The sequence below is a fragment of the Cryptomeria japonica genome, unplaced genomic scaffold (assembly GCF_030272615.1).
Source record: "Cryptomeria japonica unplaced genomic scaffold, Sugi_1.0 HiC_scaffold_15, whole genome shotgun sequence".
NCBI classification, from domain to species: Eukaryota; Viridiplantae; Streptophyta; class Pinopsida; order Cupressales; family Cupressaceae; genus Cryptomeria; species Cryptomeria japonica.
In genome coordinates, this window is record NW_026728837.1 from 1,334,320 (window position 1) to 1,356,610 (window position 22,291).

The following is a 22,291-nucleotide window of genomic DNA, read 5'->3' on the forward strand; positions in this document are numbered from 1 at the left end:
GCGCAACGCCGGTGCGAACCCGGGAGCGCCCCGATGTGTGCTCCAAGGTGCGGCGTGCACGAAGTCGGACCCCGGTTTGCCCCGGGTGCGCACCTCGCGTGCACCTTGGTGCGCACACCTTGGCTGGGTTGCGCGGCCTGGTGGGCACCATGGTGCGCACCAAGGAGCGCTCCGAAGTGTGCTCCAAGGTGCGGCGTGCACGAAGTCGGAGCCCGGTTTGCCCCGGGTGCGCACCTTCGCCGCGGTGGGCACCATGGCGTGCACGAAGTCGGAGCCCGGTTTGCCCCGGGTGCGCACCTCGCGTGCACCTTCGCCGGGGTGGGCACCTCGGCTGGGTTGCGCGCCCTGGTGCGCACCAAGGAGCGCTCTGAAGTGTGCTCCAAGGTGCGGCGTGCACGAAGTCGGAGCCCGGTTTGCCCCGGGTGTGCACCTCGCGTGCACCTTCGCTGCGGTGGGCACCTTGGCTGGGTTGCGCGCCTTGGTGGGCACCATGCAGTGCACGAAGTCGGAGCCCGGTTTGCCCCGGGCGCGCACCTCTGCCAGGGTGGGCACCTTGGTGCGCACAACTTGCCTGGGCTGCGCACCAGGAAGGGCTCAAGATGGCACCCGCGTTCCGTTTTTTTCACTATCTTTCAGAACGGAAATTTTAAAATATCGTTTTTTTTTGCCTTTTCTGGAAATTAGTGAAGGCAGCGCATCAAAGGTGCGCAACGCTGGTGCGAACCTGGGAGCGCTCCGATGTGTGCTCCAAGGTGCGGCGTGCACGAAGTCGGACCCCGGTTTGCCCCGGGTGCGCACCTCGCGTGCACCTTGGTGCGCACACCTTGGCTGGGTTGCGCGCCCTGGTGGGCACCATGGTGCGCACCAAGGAGCGCTCCGAAGTGTGCTCCAAGGTGCGGCGTGCACGAAGTCGGAGCCCGGTTTGCCCCGGGTGCGCACCTCGCGTGCACCTTCGCCGCGGTGGGCACCATGGCGTGCACGAAGTCGGAGCCCGGTTTGCCCCGGGTGCGCACCTCGCGTGCACCTTCGCCGGGGTGGGCACCTTAGTGTGCAGACCTTGGCTGGGTTGCGCGCCCTGGTGGGCACCATGGTGCGCACCAAGGAGCGCTCCGAAGTGTGCTCCAAGGTGCGGCCTGCACGAAGTCGGAGCCCGGTTTGCCCCGGGTGTGCACCTCGGGTGGGCACCTTGGTGCGCATGCCTTGCCTGGGCTGCGCACCAGGGCGGGCTCAAGATGGCACCCGCGTTCCTTTTTTTTCACTATCTTTCAAAACGGAAATTTTAAAATCTCATTTTTTTTTGCCTTTTTCTGGAAATTAGTGAAGGCAGCGCATCAAAGGTGCGCACCTCGCTGCCCACCACGGTGCGCAACGCCGGTGGGCACCCGGGAGTGCTTCGAAGTGTGCTCCAAGGTGCTGCGTGCACGTTGTCGGAGCCCGGTTTGCCCCGGGTGCGCACCTCGCGTGCACCTTCGTCGGGGTGGGCACCTTGGCTGGGTTTGCCCCGGCTGCGCTCCGAAGCGGGGTTATTGGAGCGCCGCCTCTTTTTTTGTCGGAGCGTTTGGTGGGGTTTCTCGCATTGGCTCTTCCGAGGCCCGGTTGCCACCCTGGCGCGCACGAAGTCGGAAGTAGGGTTAATTGCCCGGGTGCGCACCTTTGCCAGGGTGGGCACCTTACCTGGGCTGCGCACCAGGGCGGGCTCAAGATGGCACGCGCGTTCCGTTTTTTTCACTATCTTTCAAAACGGAAATTTTAAAATCTCCTTTTTTTTTTGCCTTTTCTGGAAATTAGTGAAGGCAGCGCATCAAAGGTGCGCACCTCGCTGCCCACCTTGGTGTGCTCTGAGGTGCGCACCCGGGAGCGCTACGAAGTGTGCTCCAAGGTGCGGCGTGCACGTTGTCGGAGCCCGGTTTGCCCCGGGTGCGCACCTCGCCTGCACCTTGGCCGGGGTGGGCACCTTGGCTGGGTTTGCCCAGGGTGCGCTCCGAAGCGGGGTTACTGGAGCGCCCCCTCTTTTTTTGTCAGAGCGTTTGGTGGGGTTTCTCGCATTGGCTCTTCCCAGGCCCGGTTGTTGGGTGCGCTCCCACCCTGGCGCGCGCGAAGTTGGAAGTTGGGTTAATTGCCCGGGCGCGCACCTTCGCCAGGGTGGGCACCTTGGTGCGCACACCTTGGCTGGGCTGCGCACCAGGGCGGGCTCAAGATGGCACCAGCATTCCCTTTTTCTCACTATCTTTCAAAACGGAAATTTTAAAATCTCGTTTTTTTTTTGCCTTTTATGGAAATTAGTGAAGGCATCGCATCAAAGGTGCGCACCTCGCTGCCCACCTTGGTGTGCTCCGAGGTGCCCACCACGGTGCGCAACGCCGGTGCGAACCCGGGAGCGCCCCGATGTGTGCTCCAAGGTGCGGCGTGCACGAAGTCGGACCCCGGTTTGCCCCGGGTGCGCACCTCGCGTGCACCTTGGTGCGCACACCTTGGCTGGGTTGCGCGGCCTGGTGGGCACCATGGTGCGCACCAAGGAGCGCTCCGAAGTGTGCTCCAAGGTGCGGCGTGCACGAAGTCGGAGCCCGGTTTGCCCCGGGTACGCACCTCGCGTGCACCTTCGCCGGGGTGGGCACCTCGGCTGGGTTGCGCGCCCTGGTGCGCACCAAGGAGCGCTCCGAAGTGTGCTCCAAGGTGCGGCGTGCACGAAGTCGGAGCCCGGTTTGCCCCGGGTGCGCACCTTCGCCGCGGTGCGCACCATGGCGTGCACGAAGTCGGAGCCCGGTTTGCCCCGGGTGCGCACCTCGCGTGCACCTTCGGCGGGGTTGCGCGCCCTGGTGGGCACCATGGTGCGCACCAAGGAGCGCTCCGAAGTGTGCTCCAAGGTGCGGCGTGCACGAAGTCGGAGCCCGGTTTGCCCCGGGTGCGCACCTCGCGTGCACCTTCGGCGGGGTTGCGCGCCCTGGTGGGCACCATGGTGCGCACCAAGGAGCGCTCCGAAGTGTGCTCCAAGGTGCGGCGTGCACGAAGTCGGAGCCCGGTTTGCCCCGGGTGCGCACCTCGCGTGCACCTTCGCCGCGGTGGGCACCATGGCGTGCACGAAGTCGGAGCCCGGTTTGCCCCGGGTGCGCACCTCGCGTGCACCTTCGCCGGGGTGGGCACCTCGGCTGGGTTGCGCGCCCTGGTGCGCACCAAGGAGCGCTCCGAAGTGTGCTCCAAGGTGCGGCGTGCACGAAGTCGGAGCCCGGTTTGCCCCGGGTGCGCACCTCGCGTGCACCTTCGCCAGGGTGGGCACCTCGGTGCGCACACCTTCTCAATGTTTTCTTGCCTTTTCTGGAAATTGGTGAAGGCAGCGCATCAAAGGTGCGCACCTCGGTGTGCTCCGAGGTGCGAACCCGAGAGCGCTCCGAGGTGCCCACGAAGTCGAAAGTCGGGTTAATTGCATTGTTTTCCCCGGGTGCGCTCCGAGGTGCGCAACATCGGCGCGCACCAAGGAGGGCTCCGAAGTGTGCTCCAAGGTGCGCACGATGGCGTGCACCTCTGGTGCGCACGATTCGGAGCTCGGTTTGACCGGGGTGCGCACACCTTGGCTGGGTTGCGCACCTTTTGTGCGCTCCAAGGTGCGCACGAAGTCGGAGCTCGGTTTGCCCCGGGTGCGCACCTTCGCCAGGGTGCGCACCTTGATGCGCACGCCTTGGCTGGGCTGCGCACCTTGGTGGGCGCCATGGTGCGCACCTTTCGTGCGCTCCAAGGTGCGCACGAAGTCGGAGCTCGGTTTGCCCCGGGTGCGCACCTTGGTGGGCGCCATGGTGCACTCCGAGGTGCCCAAGATTGGTGCGCACCAAGGAGCGCTCCGAAGTGCGCTCCAAGGTGCGCGCGAAGTCGAAAGTTGGGTTAATTGTCCGGTTTGCCTCGGGTGCGCACCTTGCGTGCACCTTCGCCAGGGTGGGCGCCTTGGTGCGCACACCTTGGCTGGGCTGCGCACACCTTGGCACCCGCGTTTCCTTCATTTTAAATTTTTTTTTTTTACAATCTCTCAAGTGGGAAATTCTATAATCTCAACTTTTTTTGCCTTTTCAGGAAACTTTTGAATGGAGCGCATCATTGGTGCGCTCCGAAGTGTGCTCCAAAGCTCTCTCCAGCTGCGTGCACCTGCCCCGGCCGCGCACCCGGCCCCGCCCAGCTTCGCTCACCTGTCCCGGGCGTCTGGTGCGGAACCTTAGAGTAAGAAACATCACCGTGCACCTTGGCCAACGTGCGCGACTCGACCGAGCGCGCACTGGCCGAGGTGCACACCGATTTCACCTGGGTGCGCGCGCAGCACCTCGGGCGCACCGGGGTGCGCGCACAACGCCCGGGTTGCACCGTGGCCTGTGTGCTCGGGGCGCCTCGGGTGCGCGCTCGGTGTCGCCCCCGCGCGCGCGGTAGTGCGGGCAGCGCACCCCGGCCCGGCCCGGCCCCGACGAGAACGCAAACGGGCAAAAGGTTTATTCAAATAGCATTGCGACGCCCGGCGAAAAACTAAAAAAGGGTGCAACACCGGGACTTCCCGGGAGGTCACCCATCCCAGTACTACTCCGGCCCAAGCGCGCTTAACTGCGGAGTTCTGATGGGATCCGGTGCACTAACGCTGGTATGATCGCACCCGTTATGAGCTTGTCGCAGTGTGTACTTAGCAAACCGCGACCCACGTGCGAATCCACCCCGGCCACCCACCCCCGTCGAGGTGCACACCCTCCCTCGCGAAGTGCGCCCCGTTCGCCAAGTGTGAGCCCTGCCCGGGTGCGCGCACCTTGCTAGGGCGTCGGGTGTGCACCCGGCCCGGCCTACGTGCGTGCACCTGGAGGGGGCGTCGTGTGCGTGCAGTGTCCCGTCTGCAACGCGGTGCCCACACACCACCTCGGGCGCAACGACCTGCGCTCACATGTGGGCCGAGTGCACCTTGGTGCATGTTCGGGGCGCCTCGGGTGCACGCTCGATCTTGCCCCGGTGCACCAAGGCGCTCGGTTTGCCCCGGGTGCGCACTTGGTGCAAGGTGGGCACCCAAAATAGGGATCAAGCACCAAAACACAAGTTTCGGGATGCAAAATGGGACCCAAGGACCACAAATGCGTTCCAAGACCCATGATGGGTCCACGAGAACAAAAATGTGTTCCGAGACTTAATAAACAAATATTGGGTTTTAGGAGAAGAAACATGCTCTGATGCCCAAAACGAGAATCGACCCCGAAAAGGCCACAGGCCAAAAGTGGGATGCGAGACAAAAAAAAATGGGACCCGAGGACCAAAATTGGGTTCCCAGGTCGAAGACAGGGCAACCGGACAAGAAACGACCTCTAAGGCTCGAAATGAGTCCCGACGACTAAAACTTGACAAGAAGCACCCATCAGGCACCCAACTCGACACCCATGGGATGCCGACCCACCCGGGCTTCCACCTAGCACACCTTGGCACCCACCCACCCTCGCACCCAACCTCGCACCCAACTTAGCACCTTTGAACCCACATTGGCACTCACCCTGACCCTGGCACCTTGGAACCCACATTGGCACTCACCTTGACCCTGGCACCCACCTTTGCACTCACCTTGGGACCCACCCTGGCTCCCACCTCGGCACCCACCCAGACACCCACCTTGGTTCCTTGGCACCCACCTTGGATCCTTGGCACCCACCCCGACACCCACCTTGGCACGCAACTTGGCTACTTGCCACCCACCTTGGCTCCTTGACGCCCACCCCGACAACCACCCCGTGACCTACCCTGGCTAGGGTTGGTGCACACCCACCCTGGTGCCCACCTTGGCACCCACCCTATGACCCACCTTGGCACGCACCTTAGTACCCACCCCGTTACCCACCCTAGGACCCACCCCGTGACCCACCTTGGCCAGGGTGGGTGCCTTGGTGCGCACAACTTGCCTGGGCTGCACACCAGGGCGGGCTCAAGATGGCACCCGCGTTCCGTTTTTTTCACTATCTTTCAAAACGGAAATTTTAAAATCTCATTTTTTTCTTTTTTTTGCCTTTTCTGGAAATTAGTGAAGGCAGCGCATCAAAGGTGCGCAATGCTGGTGCGAACCCGGGAGCGCTCCGATGTGTGCTCCAAGGTGCGGCGTGCACGAAGTCCGAGCCCGGTTTGCCCCGGGTGCGCACCTCGCGTGCACCTTCGCCGGGGTGAGCACCTTGGCTGGGTTGCGCGCCCTGGTGCGTACCAAGGAGCGCTCTGAAGTGTGCTCCAAGGTGCGGCGTGCACGAAGTCGGAGCCCGGTTTGCCCCGGGTGTGCACCTCGGGTGCGCACCTCGCGTGCACCTTCGCTGCGGTGGGCACCTTGGCTGGGTTGCGCGCCTTGGTGGGCACCATGCAGTGCACGAAGTCGGAGCCCGGTTTGCCCCGGGCGCGCACCTCCGCCAGGGTGGGCACCTTGGTGCGCACAACTTGCCTGGGCTGCGCATCAGGAAGGGCTCAAGATGGCACCCGCGTTCCGTTTTTTTCACTATCTTTCAGAACGGAAATTTTAAAATATCGTTTTTTTTTGCCTTTTCTGGAAATTAGTGAAGGCAGCGCATCAAAGGTGCGCAACGCTGGTGCGAACCTGGGAGCGCTCCGATGTGTGCTCCAAGGTGCGGCGTGCACGAAGTCGGAGCCCGGTTTGCCTCGGGTGCGCCCTGGTGGGCACCATGGTGCGCACCAAGGAGCGCTCCGAAGTGTGCTCCAAGGTGCGGCCTGCACGAAGTCGGAGCCCGGTTTGCCCCGGGTGTGCACCTCGGGTGGGCACCTTGGTGCGCATGCCTTGCCTGGGCTGCGCACCAGGGCGGGCTCAAGATGGCACCCGCGTTCCTTTTTTTTCACTATCTTTCAAAACGGAAATTTTAAAATCTCATTTTTTTTTGCCTTTTTCTGGAAATTAGTGAAGGCAGCGCATCAAAGGTGCGCACCTCGCTGCCCACCACGGTGCGCAACGCCGGTGGGCACCCGGGAGTGCTTCGAAGTGTGCTCCAAGGTGCTGCGTGCACGTTGTCGGAGCCCGGTTTGCCCCGGGTGCGCACCTCGCGTGCACCTTCGTCGGGGTGGGCACCTTGGCTTGGTTTGCCCCGGCTGCGCTCCGAAGCGGGGTTATTGGAGCGCCGCCTCTTTTTTTGTCGGAGCGTTTGGTGGGGTTTCTCGCATTGGCTCTTCCGAGGCCCGGTTGCCACCCTGGCGTTCACGAAGTCGGAAGTAGGGTTAATTGCCCGGGTGCGCACCTTTGCCAGGGTGGCACCTTACCTGGGCTGCGCACCAGGGCGGGCTCAAGATGGCACGCGCGTTCCGTTTTTTTCACTATCTTTCAAAACGGAAATTTTAAAATCTCCTTTTTTTTTTGCCTTTTCTGGAAATTAGTGAAGGCAGCGCATCAAAGGTGCGCACCTCGCTGCCCACCTTGGTGTGCTCTGAGGTGCGCACCCGGGAGCGCTACGAAGTGTGCTCCAAGGTGCGGCGTGCACGTTGTCGGAGCCCGGTTTGCCCCGGGTGCGCACCTCGCCTGCACCTTGGCCGGGGTGGGCACCTTGGCTGGGTTTGCCCAGGGTGCGCTCCGAAGCGGGGTTACTGGAGCGCCCCCTCTTTTTTTGTCAGAGAGTTTGGTGGGGTTTCTCGCATTGGCTCTTCCCAGGCCCGGTTGTTGGGTGCGCTCCCACCCTGGCGCGCGCGAAGTTGGAAGTTGGGTTAATTGCCCGGGCGCGCACCTTCGCCAGGGTGGGCACCTTGGTGCGCAAACCTTGGCTGGGCTGCGCACCAGGGCGGGCTCAAGATGGCACCAGCATTCCCTTTTTCTCACTATCTTTCAAAACGGAAATTTTAAAATCTCGTTTTTTTTTTGCCTTTTATGGAAATTAGTGAAGGCATCGCATCAAAGGTGCGCACCTCGCTGCCCACCTTGGTGTGCTCCGAGGTGCCCACCACGGTGCGCAACGCCGGTGCGAACCCGGGAGCGCCCCGATGTGTGCTCCAAGGTGCGGCGTGCACGAAGTCGGACCCCGGTTTGCCCCGGGTGCGCACCTCGCGTGCACCTTGGTGCGCACACCTTGGCTGGGTTGCGCGGCCTGGTGGGCACCATGGTGCGCACCAAGGAGCGCTCCGAAGTGTGCTCCAAGGTGCGGCGTGCACGAAGTCGGAGCCCGGTTTGCCCCGGGTGCGCACCTTCGCCGCGGTGGGCACCATGGCGTGCACGAAGTCGGAGCCCGGTTTGCCCCGGGTGCGCACCTCGCGTGCACCTTCGCCGGGGTGGGCACCTCGGCTGGGTTGCGCGCCCTGGTGCGCACCAAGGAGCGCTCTGAAGTGTGCTCCAAGGTGCGGCGTGCACGAAGTCGGAGCCCGGTTTGCCCCGGGTGTGCACCTCGCGTGCACCTTCGCTGCGGTGGGCACCTTGGCTGGGTTGCGCGCCTTGGTGGGCACCATGCAGTGCACGAAGTCGGAGCCCGGTTTGCCCCGGGCGCGCACCTCCGCCAGGGTGGGCACCTTGGTGCGCACAACTTGCCTGGGCTGCGCACCAGGAAGGGCTCAAGATGGCACCCGCGTTCCGTTTTTTTCACTATCTTTCAGAACGGAAATTTTAAAATATCGTTTTTTTTTGCCTTTTCTGGAAATTAGTGAAGGCAGCGCATCAAAGGTGCGCAACGCTGGTGCGAACCTGGGAGCGCTCCGATGTGTGCTCCAAGGTGCGGCGTGCACGAAGTCGGACCCCGGTTTGCCCCGGGTGCGCACCTCGCGTGCACCTTGGTGCGCACACCTTGGCTGGGTTGCGCGCCCTGGTGGGCACCATGGTGCGCACCAAGGAGCGCTCCGAAGTGTGCTCCAAGGTGCGGCGTGCACGAAGTCGGAGCCCGGTTTGCCCCGGGTGCGCACCTCGCGTGCACCTTCGCCGCGGTGGGCACCATGGCGTGCACGAAGTCGGAGCCCGGTTTGCCCCGGGTGCGCACCTCGCGTGCACCTTCGCCGGGGTGGGCACCTTAGTGTGCAGACCTTGGCTGGGTTGCGCGCCCTGGTGGGCACCATGGTGCGCACCAAGGAGCGCTCCGAAGTGTGCTCCAAGGTGCGGCCTGCACGAAGTCGGAGCCCGGTTTGCCCCGGGTGTGCACCTCGGGTGGGCACCTTGGTGCGCATGCCTTGCCTGGGCTGCGCACCAGGGCGGGCTCAAGATGGCACCCGCGTTCCTTTTTTTTCACTATCTTTCAAAACGGAAATTTTAAAATCTCATTTTTTTTTGCCTTTTTCTGGAAATTAGTGAAGGCAGCGCATCAAAGGTGCGCACCTCGCTGCCCACCACGGTGCGCAACGCCGGTGGGCACCCGGGAGTGCTTCGAAGTGTGCTCCAAGGTGCTGCGTGCACGTTGTCGGAGCCCGGTTTGCCCCGGGTGCGCACCTCGCGTGCACCTTCGTCGGGGTGGGCACCTTGGCTGGGTTTGCCCCGGCTGCGCTCCGAAGCGGGGTTATTGGAGCGCCGCCTCTTTTTTTGTCGGAGCGTTTGGTGGGGTTTCTCGCATTGGCTCTTCCGAGGCCCGGTTGCCACCCTGGCGCGCACGAAGTCGGAAGTAGGGTTAATTGCCCGGGTGCGCACCTTTGCCAGGGTGGGCACCTTACCTGGGCTGCGCACCAGGGCGGGCTCAAGATGGCACGCGCGTTCCGTTTTTTTCACTATCTTTCAAAACGGAAATTTTAAAATCTCCTTTTTTTTTTGCCTTTTCTGGAAATTAGTGAAGGCAGCGCATCAAAGGTGCGCACCTCGCTGCCCACCTTGGTGTGCTCTGAGGTGCGCACCCGGGAGCGCTACGAAGTGTGCTCCAAGGTGCGGCGTGCACGTTGTCGGAGCCCGGTTTGCCCCGGGTGCGCACCTCGCCTGCACCTTGGCCGGGGTGGGCACCTTGGCTGGGTTTGCCCAGGGTGCGCTCCGAAGCGGGGTTACTGGAGCGCCCCCTCTTTTTTTGTCAGAGCGTTTGGTGGGGTTTCTCGCATTGGCTCTTCCCAGGCCCGGTTGTTGGGTGCGCTCCCACCCTGGCGCGCGCGAAGTTGGAAGTTGGGTTAATTGCCCGGGCGCGCACCTTCGCCAGGGTGGGCACCTTGGTGCGCACACCTTGGCTGGGCTGCGCACCAGGGCGGGCTCAAGATGGCACCAGCATTCCCTTTTTCTCACTATCTTTCAAAACGGAAATTTTAAAATCTCGTTTTTTTTTTGCCTTTTATGGAAATTAGTGAAGGCATCGCATCAAAGGTGCGCACCTCGCTGCCCACCTTGGTGTGCTCCGAGGTGCCCACCACGGTGCGCAACGCCGGTGCGAACCCGGGAGCGCCCCGATGTGTGCTCCAAGGTGCGGCGTGCACGAAGTCGGACCCCGGTTTGCCCCGGGTGCGCACCTCGCGTGCACCTTGGTGCGCACACCTTGGCTGGGTTGCGCGGCCTGGTGGGCACCATGGTGCGCACCAAGGAGCGCTCCGAAGTGTGCTCCAAGGTGCGGCGTGCACGAAGTCGGAGCCCGGTTTGCCCCGGGTACGCACCTCGCGTGCACCTTCGCCGGGGTGGGCACCTCGGCTGGGTTGCGCGCCCTGGTGCGCACCAAGGAGCGCTCCGAAGTGTGCTCCAAGGTGCGGCGTGCACGAAGTCGGAGCCCGGTTTGCCCCGGGTGCGCACCTTCGCCGCGGTGCGCACCATGGCGTGCACGAAGTCGGAGCCCGGTTTGCCCCGGGTGCGCACCTCGCGTGCACCTTCGGCGGGGTTGCGCGCCCTGGTGGGCACCATGGTGCGCACCAAGGAGCGCTCCGAAGTGTGCTCCAAGGTGCGGCGTGCACGAAGTCGGAGCCCGGTTTGCCCCGGGTGCGCACCTCGCGTGCACCTTCGGCGGGGTTGCGCGCCCTGGTGGGCACCATGGTGCGCACCAAGGAGCGCTCCGAAGTGTGCTCCAAGGTGCGGCGTGCACGAAGTCGGAGCCCGGTTTGCCCCGGGTGCGCACCTCGCGTGCACCTTCGCCGCGGTGGGCACCATGGCGTGCACGAAGTCGGAGCCCGGTTTGCCCCGGGTGCGCACCTCGCGTGCACCTTCGCCGGGGTGGGCACCTCGGCTGGGTTGCGCGCCCTGGTGCGCACCAAGGAGCGCTCCGAAGTGTGCTCCAAGGTGCGGCGTGCACGAAGTCGGAGCCCGGTTTGCCCCGGGTGCGCACCTCGCGTGCACCTTCGCCAGGGTGGGCACCTCGGTGCGCACACCTTCTCAATGTTTTCTTGCCTTTTCTGGAAATTGGTGAAGGCAGCGCATCAAAGGTGCGCACCTCGGTGTGCTCCGAGGTGCGAACCCGAGAGCGCTCCGAGGTGCCCACGAAGTCGAAAGTCGGGTTAATTGCATTGTTTTCCCCGGGTGCGCTCCGAGGTGCGCAACATCGGCGCGCACCAAGGAGGGCTCCGAAGTGTGCTCCAAGGTGCGCACGATGGCGTGCACCTCTGGTGCGCACGATTCGGAGCTCGGTTTGACCGGGGTGCGCACACCTTGGCTGGGTTGCGCACCTTTTGTGCGCTCCAAGGTGCGCACGAAGTCGGAGCTCGGTTTGCCCCGGGTGCGCACCTTCGCCAGGGTGCGCACCTTGATGCGCACGCCTTGGCTGGGCTGCGCACCTTGGTGGGCGCCATGGTGCGCACCTTTCGTGCGCTCCAAGGTGCGCACGAAGTCGGAGCTCGGTTTGCCCCGGGTGCGCACCTTGGTGGGCGCCATGGTGCACTCCGAGGTGCCCAAGATTGGTGCGCACCAAGGAGCGCTCCGAAGTGCGCTCCAAGGTGCGCGCGAAGTCGAAAGTTGGGTTAATTGTCCGGTTTGCCTCGGGTGCGCACCTTGCGTGCACCTTCGCCAGGGTGGGCGCCTTGGTGCGCACACCTTGGCTGGGCTGCGCACACCTTGGCACCCGCGTTTCCTTCATTTTAAATTTTTTTTTTTTACAATCTCTCAAGTGGGAAATTCTATAATCTCAACTTTTTTTGCCTTTTCAGGAAACTTTTGAATGGAGCGCATCATTGGTGCGCTCCGAAGTGTGCTCCAAAGCTCTCTCCAGCTGCGTGCACCTGCCCCGGCCGCGCACCCGGCCCCGCCCAGCTTCGCTCACCTGTCCCGGGCGTCTGGTGCGGAACCTTAGAGTAAGAAACATCACCGTGCACCTTGGCCAACGTGCGCGACTCGACCGAGCGCGCACTGGCCGAGGTGCACACCGATTTCACCTGGGTGCGCGCGCAGCACCTCGGGCGCACCGGGGTGCGCGCACAACGCCCGGGTTGCACCGTGGCCTGTGTGCTCGGGGCGCCTCGGGTGCGCGCTCGGTGTCGCCCCCAGCGCGCGCGGTAGTGCGGGCAGCGCACCCCGGCCCGGCCCGGCCCCGACGAGAACGCAAACGGGCAAAAGGTTTATTCAAATAGCATTGCGACGCCCGGCGAAAAACTAAAAAAGGGTGCAACACCGGGACTTCCCGGGAGGTCACCCATCCCAGTACTACTCCGGCCCAAGCGCGCTTAACTGCGGAGTTCTGATGGGATCCGGTGCACTAACGCTGGTATGATCGCACCCGTTATGAGCTTGTCGCAGTGTGTACTTAGCAAACCGCGACCCACGTGCGAATCCACCCCGGCCACCCACCCCCGTCGAGGTGCACACCCTCCCTCGCGAAGTGCGCCCCGTTCGCCAAGTGTGAGCCCTGCCCGGGTGCGCGCACCTTGCTAGGGCGTCGGGTGTGCACCCGGCCCGGCCTACGTGCGTGCACCTGGAGGGGGCGTCGTGTGCGTGCAGTGTCCCGTCTGCAACGCGGTGCCCACACACCACCTCGGGCGCAACGACCTGCGCTCACATGTGGGCCGAGTGCACCTTGGTGCATGTTCGGGGCGCCTCGGGTGCACGCTCGATCTTGCCCCGGTGCACCAAGGCGCTCGGTTTGCCCCGGGTGCGCACTTGGTGCAAGGTGGGCACCCAAAATAGGGATCAAGCACCAAAACACAAGTTTCGGGATGCAAAATGGGACCCAAGGACCACAAATGCGTTCCAAGACCCATGATGGGTCCACGAGAACAAAAATGTGTTCCGAGACTTAATAAACAAATATTGGGTTTTAGGAGAAGAAACATGCTCTGATGCCCAAAACGAGAATCGACCCCGAAAAGGCCACAGGCCAAAAGTGGGATGCGAGACAAAAAAAAATGGGACCCGAGGACCAAAATTGGGTTCCCAGGTCGAAGACAGGGCAACCGGACAAGAAACGACCTCTAAGGCTCGAAATGAGTCCCGACGACTAAAACTTGACAAGAAGCACCCATCAGGCACCCAACTCGACACCCATGGGATGCCGACCCACCCGGGCTTCCACCTAGCACACCTTGGCACCCACCCACCCTCGCACCCAACCTCGCACCCAACTTAGCACCTTTGAACCCACATTGGCACTCACCCTGACCCTGGCACCTTGGAACCCACATTGGCACTCACCTTGACCCTGGCACCCACCTTTGCACTCACCTTGGGACCCACCCTGGCTCCCACCTCGGCACCCACCCAGACACCCACCTTGGTTCCTTGGCACCCACCTTGGATCCTTGGCACCCACCCCGACACCCACCTTGGCACGCAACTTGGCTACTTGCCACCCACCTTGGCTCCTTGACGCCCACCCCGACAACCACCCCGTGACCTACCCTGGCTAGGGTTGGTGCACACCCACCCTGGTGCCCACCTTGGCACCCACCCTATGACCCACCTTGGCACGCACCTTAGTACCCACCCCGTTACCCACCCTAGGACCCACCCCGTGACCCACCTTGGCCAGGGTGGGTGCCTTGGTGCGCACAACTTGCCTGGGCTGCACACCAGGGCGGGCTCAAGATGGCACCCGCGTTCCGTTTTTTTCACTATCTTTCAAAACGGAAATTTTAAAATCTCATTTTTTTCTTTTTTTTGCCTTTTCTGGAAATTAGTGAAGGCAGCGCATCAAAGGTGCGCAATGCTGGTGCGAACCCGGGAGCGCTCCGATGTGTGCTCCAAGGTGCGGCGTGCACGAAGTCCGAGCCCGGTTTGCCCCGGGTGCGCACCTCGCGTGCACCTTCGCCGGGGTGAGCACCTTGGCTGGGTTGCGCGCCCTGGTGCGTACCAAGGAGCGCTCTGAAGTGTGCTCCAAGGTGCGGCGTGCACGAAGTCGGAGCCCGGTTTGCCCCGGGTGTGCACCTCGGGTGCGCACCTCGCGTGCACCTTCGCTGCGGTGGGCACCTTGGCTGGGTTGCGCGCCTTGGTGGGCACCATGCAGTGCACGAAGTCGGAGCCCGGTTTGCCCCGGGCGCGCACCTCCGCCAGGGTGGGCACCTTGGTGCGCACAACTTGCCTGGGCTGCGCATCAGGAAGGGCTCAAGATGGCACCCGCGTTCCGTTTTTTTCACTATCTTTCAGAACGGAAATTTTAAAATATCGTTTTTTTTTGCCTTTTCTGGAAATTAGTGAAGGCAGCGCATCAAAGTGCGCAACGCTGGTGCGAACCTGGGAGCGCTCCGATGTGTGCTCCAAGGTGCGGCGTGCACGAAGTCGGAGCCCGGTTTGCCTCGGGTGCGCCCTGGTGGGCACCATGGTGCGCACCAAGGAGCGCTCCGAAGTGTGCTCCAAGGTGCGGCCTGCACGAAGTCGGAGCCCGGTTTGCCCCGGGTGTGCACCTCGGGTGGGCACCTTGGTGCGCATGCCTTGCCTGGGCTGCGCACCAGGGCGGGCTCAAGATGGCACCCGCGTTCCTTTTTTTTCACTATCTTTCAAAACGGAAATTTTAAAATCTCATTTTTTTTTGCCTTTTTCTGGAAATTAGTGAAGGCAGCGCATCAAAGGTGCGCACCTCGCTGCCCACCACGGTGCGCAACGCCGGTGGGCACCCGGGAGTGCTTCGAAGTGTGCTCCAAGGTGCTGCGTGCACGTTGTCGGAGCCCGGTTTGCCCCGGGTGCGCACCTCGCGTGCACCTTCGTCGGGGTGGGCACCTTGGCTTGGTTTGCCCCGGCTGCGCTCCGAAGCGGGGTTATTGGAGCGCCGCCTCTTTTTTTGTCGGAGCGTTTGGTGGGGTTTCTCGCATTGGCTCTTCCGAGGCCCGGTTGCCACCCTGGCGCGCACGAAGTCGGAAGTAGGGTTAATTGCCCGGGTGCGCACCTTTGCCAGGGTGGCACCTTACCTGGGCTGCGCACCAGGGCGGGCTCAAGATGGCACGCGCGTTCCGTTTTTTTCACTATCTTTCAAAACGGAAATTTTAAAATCTCCTTTTTTTTTTGCCTTTTCTGGAAATTAGTGAAGGCAGCGCATCAAAGGTGCGCACCTCGCTGCCCACCTTGGTGTGCTCTGAGGTGCGCACCCGGGAGCGCTACGAAGTGTGCTCCAAGGTGCGGCGTGCACGTTGTCGGAGCCCGGTTTGCCCCGGGTGCGCACCTCGCCTGCACCTTGGCCGGGGTGGGCACCTTGGCTGGGTTTGCCCAGGGTGCGCTCCGAAGCGGGGTTACTGGAGCGCCCCCTCTTTTTTTGTCAGAGAGTTTGGTGGGGTTTCTCGCATTGGCTCTTCCCAGGCCCGGTTGTTGGGTGCGCTCCCACCCTGGCGCGCGCGAAGTTGGAAGTTGGGTTAATTGCCCGGGCGCGCACCTTCGCCAGGGTGGGCACCTTGGTGCGCAAACCTTGGCTGGGCTGCGCACCAGGGCGGGCTCAAGATGGCACCAGCATTCCCTTTTTCTCACTATCTTTCAAAACGGAAATTTTAAAATCTCGTTTTTTTTTTGCCTTTTATGGAAATTAGTGAAGGCATCGCATCAAAGGTGCGCACCTCGCTGCCCACCTTGGTGTGCTCCGAGGTGCCCACCACGGTGCGCAACGCCGGTGCGAACCCGGGAGCGCCCCGATGTGTGCTCCAAGGTGCGGCGTGCACGAAGTCGGACCCCCGTGCACCTTGGTGCGCACACCTTGGCTGGGTTGCGCGGCCTGGTGGGCACCATGGTGCGCACCAAGGAGCGCTCCGAAGTGTGCTCCAAGGTGCGGCGTGCACGAAGTCGGAGCCCGGTTTGCCCCGGGTGCGCACCTTCGCCGCGGTGGGCACCATGGCGTGCACGAAGTCGGAGCCCGGTTTGCCCCGGGTGCGCACCTCGCGTGCACCTTCGCCGGGGTGGGCACCTCGGCTGGGTTGCGCGCCCTGGTGCGCACCAAGGAGCGCTCTGAAGTGTGCTCCAAGGTGCGGCGTGCACGAAGTCGGAGCCCGGTTTGCCCCCGGGTGTGCACCTCGCGTGCACCTTCGCTGCGGTGGGCACCTTGGCTGGGGTTGCGCGCCTTGGTGGGCACCATGCAGTGCACGAAGTCGGAGCCCGGTTTGCCCCGGGGCGCGCACCTCCGCCAGGGTGGGCACCTTGGTGCGCACAAACTTGCCTGGGCTGCGCACCAGGAAGGGCTCAAGATGGCACCCCGCGTTCCGTTTTTTTTCACTATCTTTCAGAACGGAAATTTTAAAATATCGTTTTTTTTTTTTGCCTTTTCTGGAAATTAGTGAAGGCAGCGCATCAAAGGTGCGCAACGCTGGTGCGAACCTGGGAGCGCTCCGATGTGTGCTCCAAGGTGCGGCGTGCACGAAGTCGGACCCCGGTTTGCCCCGGGGTGCGCACCTCCGCGTGCACCTTGGTGCGCACACCTTGGCTGGGTTGCCGCGGCCCTGGTGGGCACCATGGTGCGCACCAAGGAGCGCTCCGAAGTGTGCTCCAAGGTGCGGCGTGCACGAAGTCGGAGCCCGGTTTGCCCCGGGTGCGCACCTCGCGTGCACCTTCGCCGCGGTGGGCACCATGGCGTGCACGAAGTCGGAGCCCGGTTTGCCCCCGGGGTGCGCACCTCGCGTTGCACCTTCGCCGGGGTGGGCACCTTGGTGTGCAGACCTTGGCTGGGTTGCGCCGCCCTGGTGGGCACCATGGTGCGCACCAAGGAGCGCTCCGAAGTGTGCTCCAAGGTGCGGCCTGCACGAAGTCGGAGCCCCGGTTTGCCCCGGGTGTGCACCTCGGGTGGGCACCTTGGTGCGCATGCCTTGCCTGGGCTGCGCACCAGGGCGGGCTCAAGATGGCACCCCGCGTTCCTTTTTTTTCACTATCTTTCAAAACGGAAATTTTAAAATCTCATTTTTTTTTGCCTTTTTCTGGAAATTAGTGAAGGCAGCGCATCAAAGGTGCGCACCTCGCTGCCCACCACGGTGCGCAAACGCCGGTGGGCACCCGGGAGTGCTTCGAAGTGTGCTCCAAGGTGCTGCGTGCACGTTGTCGGAGCCCGGTTTTGCCCCGGGTGCGCACCTCGCGTGCACCTTCGTCGGGGTGGGCACCTTGGCTGGGTTTGCCCCGGCTGCGCTCCGAAGCGGGGTTATTGGAGCGCCGCCTCTTTTTTTGTCGGAGCCGTTTGGTGGGGTTTCTCGCATTGGCTCTTCCGAGGCCCGGTTGCCACCCTGGCGCGCACGAAGTCGGAAGTAGGGTTAATTGCCCGGGGTGCGCACCTTTGCCAGGGTGGGCACCTTACCTGGGCTGCGCACCAGGGCGGGCTCAAGATGGCACGCGCGTTCCGTTTTTTTCACTATCTTTCAAAACGGAAATTTTAAAATCTCCTTTTTTTTTTTGCCTTTTCTGGAAATTAGTGAAGGCAGCGCATCAAAGGTGCGCACCTCGCTGCCCACCTTGGTGTGCTCTGAGGTGCGCACCCGGGAGCGCTACGAAGTGTGCTCCAAGGTGCGGCGTGCACGTTGTCGGAGCCCGGTTTGCCCCGGGTGCGCACCTCGCCCTGCACCTTGGCCGGGGTGGGCACCTTGGCTGGGTTTGCCCAGGGTGCGCTCCGAAGCGGGGTTACTGGAGCGCCCCCTCTTTTTTTGTCAGAGCGTTTGGTGGGGTTTCTCGCATTGGCTCTTCCCAGGCCCGGTTGTTGGGTGCGCTCCCACCCTGGCGCGCTGCGAAGTTGGAAGTTGGGTTAATTGCCCGGGCGCGCACCTTCGCCAGGGGTGGGCACCTTGGTGCGCACACCTTGGCTGGGCTGCGCACCAGGGCGGGCTCAAGATGGCACCAGCATTCCCTTTTTCTCACTATCTTTCAAAACGGAAATTTTAAAATCTCGTTTTTTTTTTGCCTTTTATGGAAATTAGTGAAGGCATCGCATCAAAGGTGCGCACCCTCGCTGCCCACCTTGGTGTGCTCCGAGGTGCCCACCACGGTGCGCAACGCCGGTGCGAACCCGGAGGCGCCCCCGATGTGTGCTCCAAGGTGCGGCGTGCACGAAGTCGGACCCCGGTTTGCCCCGGGTGCGCACCCTCGCGTGCACCTTGGTGCGCACACCTTGGCTGGGGTTGCGCGGCCTGGTGGGCACCATGGTGCGCACCAAGGAGCGCTCCCGAAGTGTGCTCCAAGGTGCGGCGTGCACGAAGTCGGAGCCCGGTTTGCCCCGGGTACGCACCTCGCGTGCACCTTCGCCGGGGTGGGCACCTCGGCTGGGTTGCGCGCCCTGGTGCGCACCAAGGAGCGCTCCGAAGTGTGCTCCAAGGTGCGGCGTGCACGAAGTCGGAGCCCGGTTTGCCCCGGGTGCGCACCTTCGCCGCGGTGCGCACCATGGCGTGCACGAAGTCGGAGCCCGGTTTGCCCCGGGTGCGCACCTCGCGTGCACCTTCGGCGGGGTTGCGCGCCCTGGTGGGGCACCATGGTGCGCACCAAGGAGCGCTCCGAAGTGTGCTCCAAGGTGCGGCGTGCACGAAGTCGGAGCCCGGTTTGCCCCGGGTGCGCACCTCGCGTGCACCTTCGGCGGGGTTGCGCGCCCTGGTGGGCACCATGGTGCGCACCAAGGAGCGCTCCGAAGTGTGCTCCAAGGTGCGGCGTGCACGAAGTCGGAGCCCGGTTTGCCCCGGGTGGCCCGGTTTGCCCCGGGTGCGCACCTCGCGTGCACCTTCGCCGCGGTGGGCACCATGGCGTGCACGAAGTCGGAGCCCGGTTTGCCCCGGGTGCGCACCTCGCGTGCACCTTCGCCGGGGTGGGCACCTCGGCTGGGTTGCGCGCCCTGGTGCGCACCAAGGAGCGCTCCGAAGTGTGCTCCAAGGTGCGGCGTGCACGAAGTCGGAGCCCGGTTTGCCCCGGGTGCGCACCTCGCGTGCACCTTCGCCAGGGTGGGCACCTCGGTGCGCACACCTTCTCAATGTTTTCTTGCCTTTTCTGGAAATTGGTGAAGGCAGCGCATCAAAGGTGCGCACCTCGGTGTGCTCCGAGGTGCGAACCCGAGAGCGCTCCGAGGTGCCCACGAAGTCGAAAGTCGGGTTAATTGCATTGTTTTCCCCGGGTGCGCTCCGAGGTGCGCAACATCGGCGCGCACCAAGGAGGGCTCCGAAGTGTGCTCCAAGGTGCGCACGATGGCGTGCACCTCTGGTGCGCACGATTCGGAGCTCGGTTTGACCGGGGTGCGCACACCTTGGCTGGGTTGCGCACCTTTTGTGCGCTCCAAGGTGCGCACGAAGTCGGAGCTCGGTTTGCCCCGGGTGCGCACCTTCGCCAGGGTGCGCACCTTGATGCGCACGCCTTGGCTGGGCTGCGCACCTTGGTGGGCGCCATGGTGCGCACCTTTCGTGCGCTCCAAGGTGCGCACGAAGTCGGAGCTCGGTTTGCCCCGGGTGCGCACCTTGGTGGGCGCCATGGTGCACTCCGAGGTGCCCAAGATTGGTGCGCACCAAGGAGCGCTCCGAAGTGCGCTCCAAGGTGCGCGCGAAGTCGAAAGTTGGGTTAATTGTCCGGTTTGCCTCGGGTGCGCACCTTGCGTGCACCTTCGCCAGGGTGGGCGCCTTGGTGCGCACACCTTGGCTGGGCTGCGCACACCTTGGCACCCGCGTTTCCTTCATTTTAAATTTTTTTTTTTTACAATCTCTCAAGTGGGAAATTCTATAATCTCAACTTTTTTTGCCTTTTCAGGAAACTTTTGAATGGAGCGCATCATTGGTGCGCTCCGAAGTGTGCTCCAAAGCTCTCTCCAGCTGCGTGCACCTGCCCCGGCCGCGCACCCGGCCCCGCCCAGCTTCGCTCACCTGTCCCGGGCGTCTGGTGCGGAACCTTAGAGTAAGAAACATCACCGTGCACCTTGGCCAACGTGCGCGACTCGACCGAGCGCGCACTGGCCGAGGTGCACACCGATTTCACCTGGGTGCGCGCGCAGCACCTCGGGCGCACCGGGGTGCGCGCACAACGCCCGGGTTGCACCGTGGCCTGTGTGCTCGGGGCGCCTCGGGTGCGCGCTCGGTGTCGCCCCCCGCGCGCGCGGTAGTGCGGGCAGCGCACCCCGGCCCGGCCCGGCCCCGACGAGAACGCAAACGGGCAAAAGGTTTATTCAAATAGCATTGCGACGCCCGGCGAAAAACTAAAAAAGGGTGCAACACCGGGACTTCCCGGGAGGTCACCCATCCCAGTACTACTCCGGCCCAAGCGCGCTTAACTGCGGAGTTCTGATGGGATCCGGTGCACTAACGCTGGTATGATCGCACCCGTTATGAGCTTGTCGCAGTGTGTACTTAGCAAACCGCGACCCACGTGCGAATCCACCCCGGCCACCCACCCCCGTCGAGGTGCACACCCTCCCTCGCGAAGTGCGCCCCGTTCGCCAAGTGTGAGCCCTGCCCGGGTGCGCGCACCTTGCTAGGGCGTCGGGTGTGCACCCGGCCCGGCCTACGTGCGTGCACCTGGAGGGGGCGTCGTGTGCGTGCAGTGTCCCGTCTGCAACGCGGTGCCCACACACCACCTCGGGCGCAACGACCTGCGCTCACATGTGGGCCGAGTGCACCTTGGTGCATGTTCGGGGCGCCTCGGGTGCACGCTCGATCTTGCCCCGGTGCACCAAGGCGCTCGGTTTGCCCCGGGTGCGCACTTGGTGCAAGGTGGGCACCCAAAATAGGGATCAAGCACCAAAACACAAGTTTCGGGATGCAAAATGGGACCCAAGGACCACAAATGCGTTCCAAGACCCATGATGGGTCCACGAGAACAAAAATGTGTTCCGAGACTTAATAAACAAATATTGGGTTTTAGGAGAAGAAACATGCTCTGATGCCCAAAACGAGAATCGACCCCGAAAAGGCCACAGGCCAAAAGTGGGATGCGAGACAAAAAAAAATGGGACCCGAGGACCAAAATTGGGTTCCCAGGTCGAAGACAGGGCAACCGGACAAGAAACGACCTCTAAGGCTCGAAATGAGTCCCGACGACTAAAACTTGACAAGAAGCACCCATCAGGCACCCAACTCGACACCCATGGGATGCCGACCCACCCGGGCTTCCACCTAGCACACCTTGGCACCCACCCACCCTCGCACCCAACCTCGCACCCAACTTAGCACCTTTGAACCCACATTGGCACTCACCCTGACCCTGGCACCTTGGAACCCACATTGGCACTCACCTTGACCCTGGCACCCACCTTTGCACTCACCTTGGGACCCACCCTGGCTCCCACCTCGGCACCCACCCAGACACCCACCTTGGTTCCTTGGCACCCACCTTGGATCCTTGGCACCCACCCCGACACCCACCTTGGCACGCAACTTGGCTACTTGCCACCCACCTTGGCTCCTTGACGCCCACCCCGACAACCACCACCGTGACCTACCCTGGCTAGGGTTGGTGCACACCCACCCTGGTGCCCACCTTGGCACCCACCCTATGACCCACCTTGGCACGCACCTTAGTACCCACCCCGTTACCCACCCTAGGACCCACCCCGTGACCCACCTTGGCCAGGGTGGGTGCACCCACCCTGGTGCCCACCTTGGCACCCACCCATCCTAGCACCCAGCCTGTGACCGGGCTTGGAACCCAACCTTGCACCCGCACCCGTCTTGGCCAGTGTGGGTGCGCACCCATCCTGGCACCCACGTTGTGACACACCCTTTAACCCACGCACCCTAGCACCCACGTTGGCACCCACCTTGGAACCCAACCTAGCAACTTGGCACCCACCCCGTGACCCACCTTGGCATCCACCATAGCAGTCGCCGACTTGGCACCCACCTCGGCACCCACCTTGACACTTGTGGACCCACCTTGCCACTCACCCTAGCATCGACCCATCCTAGCACCCACCCTGGCACCTTTGCACCCTAGCACTCACCCATCCTAGCACCTAACCTGTGACCCACCTTGACACTCACCCTCGCACCCACCTTGGAACCCAACCTAGCACCCACCCACCCTGACACCAACCCTAGCACCTACCCACCCTTGCACCCACCCTGTGACCCATCTTGGCACCCACCCATCCTACCACTCAACCTATCACCCACC

General features: G+C 63.1%; 3 non-coding genes across 3 annotated transcripts; all 3 read right to left on the reverse strand.

The window, feature by feature from the left end:
* Positions 1-4,507: 4,507 nt before the first annotated feature.
* LOC131860475 (5S ribosomal RNA) lies at positions 4,508-4,626 on the reverse strand. The gene has a single exon (XR_009359570.1). It is a non-coding gene; the product is annotated as a 5S ribosomal RNA (ribosomal RNA).
* Positions 4,627-12,431: 7,805 nt separating this feature from the next.
* On the reverse strand, positions 12,432-12,550 carry LOC131860476 (5S ribosomal RNA). Its single transcript, XR_009359571.1, has one exon. It is a non-coding gene; the product is annotated as a 5S ribosomal RNA (ribosomal RNA).
* A 7,832-nt stretch (positions 12,551-20,382) lies between these two features.
* LOC131860477 (5S ribosomal RNA) lies at positions 20,383-20,501 on the reverse strand. Its single transcript, XR_009359572.1, has one exon. It is a non-coding gene; the product is annotated as a 5S ribosomal RNA (ribosomal RNA).
* Between the last annotated feature and the right edge of the window lie 1,790 nt (positions 20,502-22,291).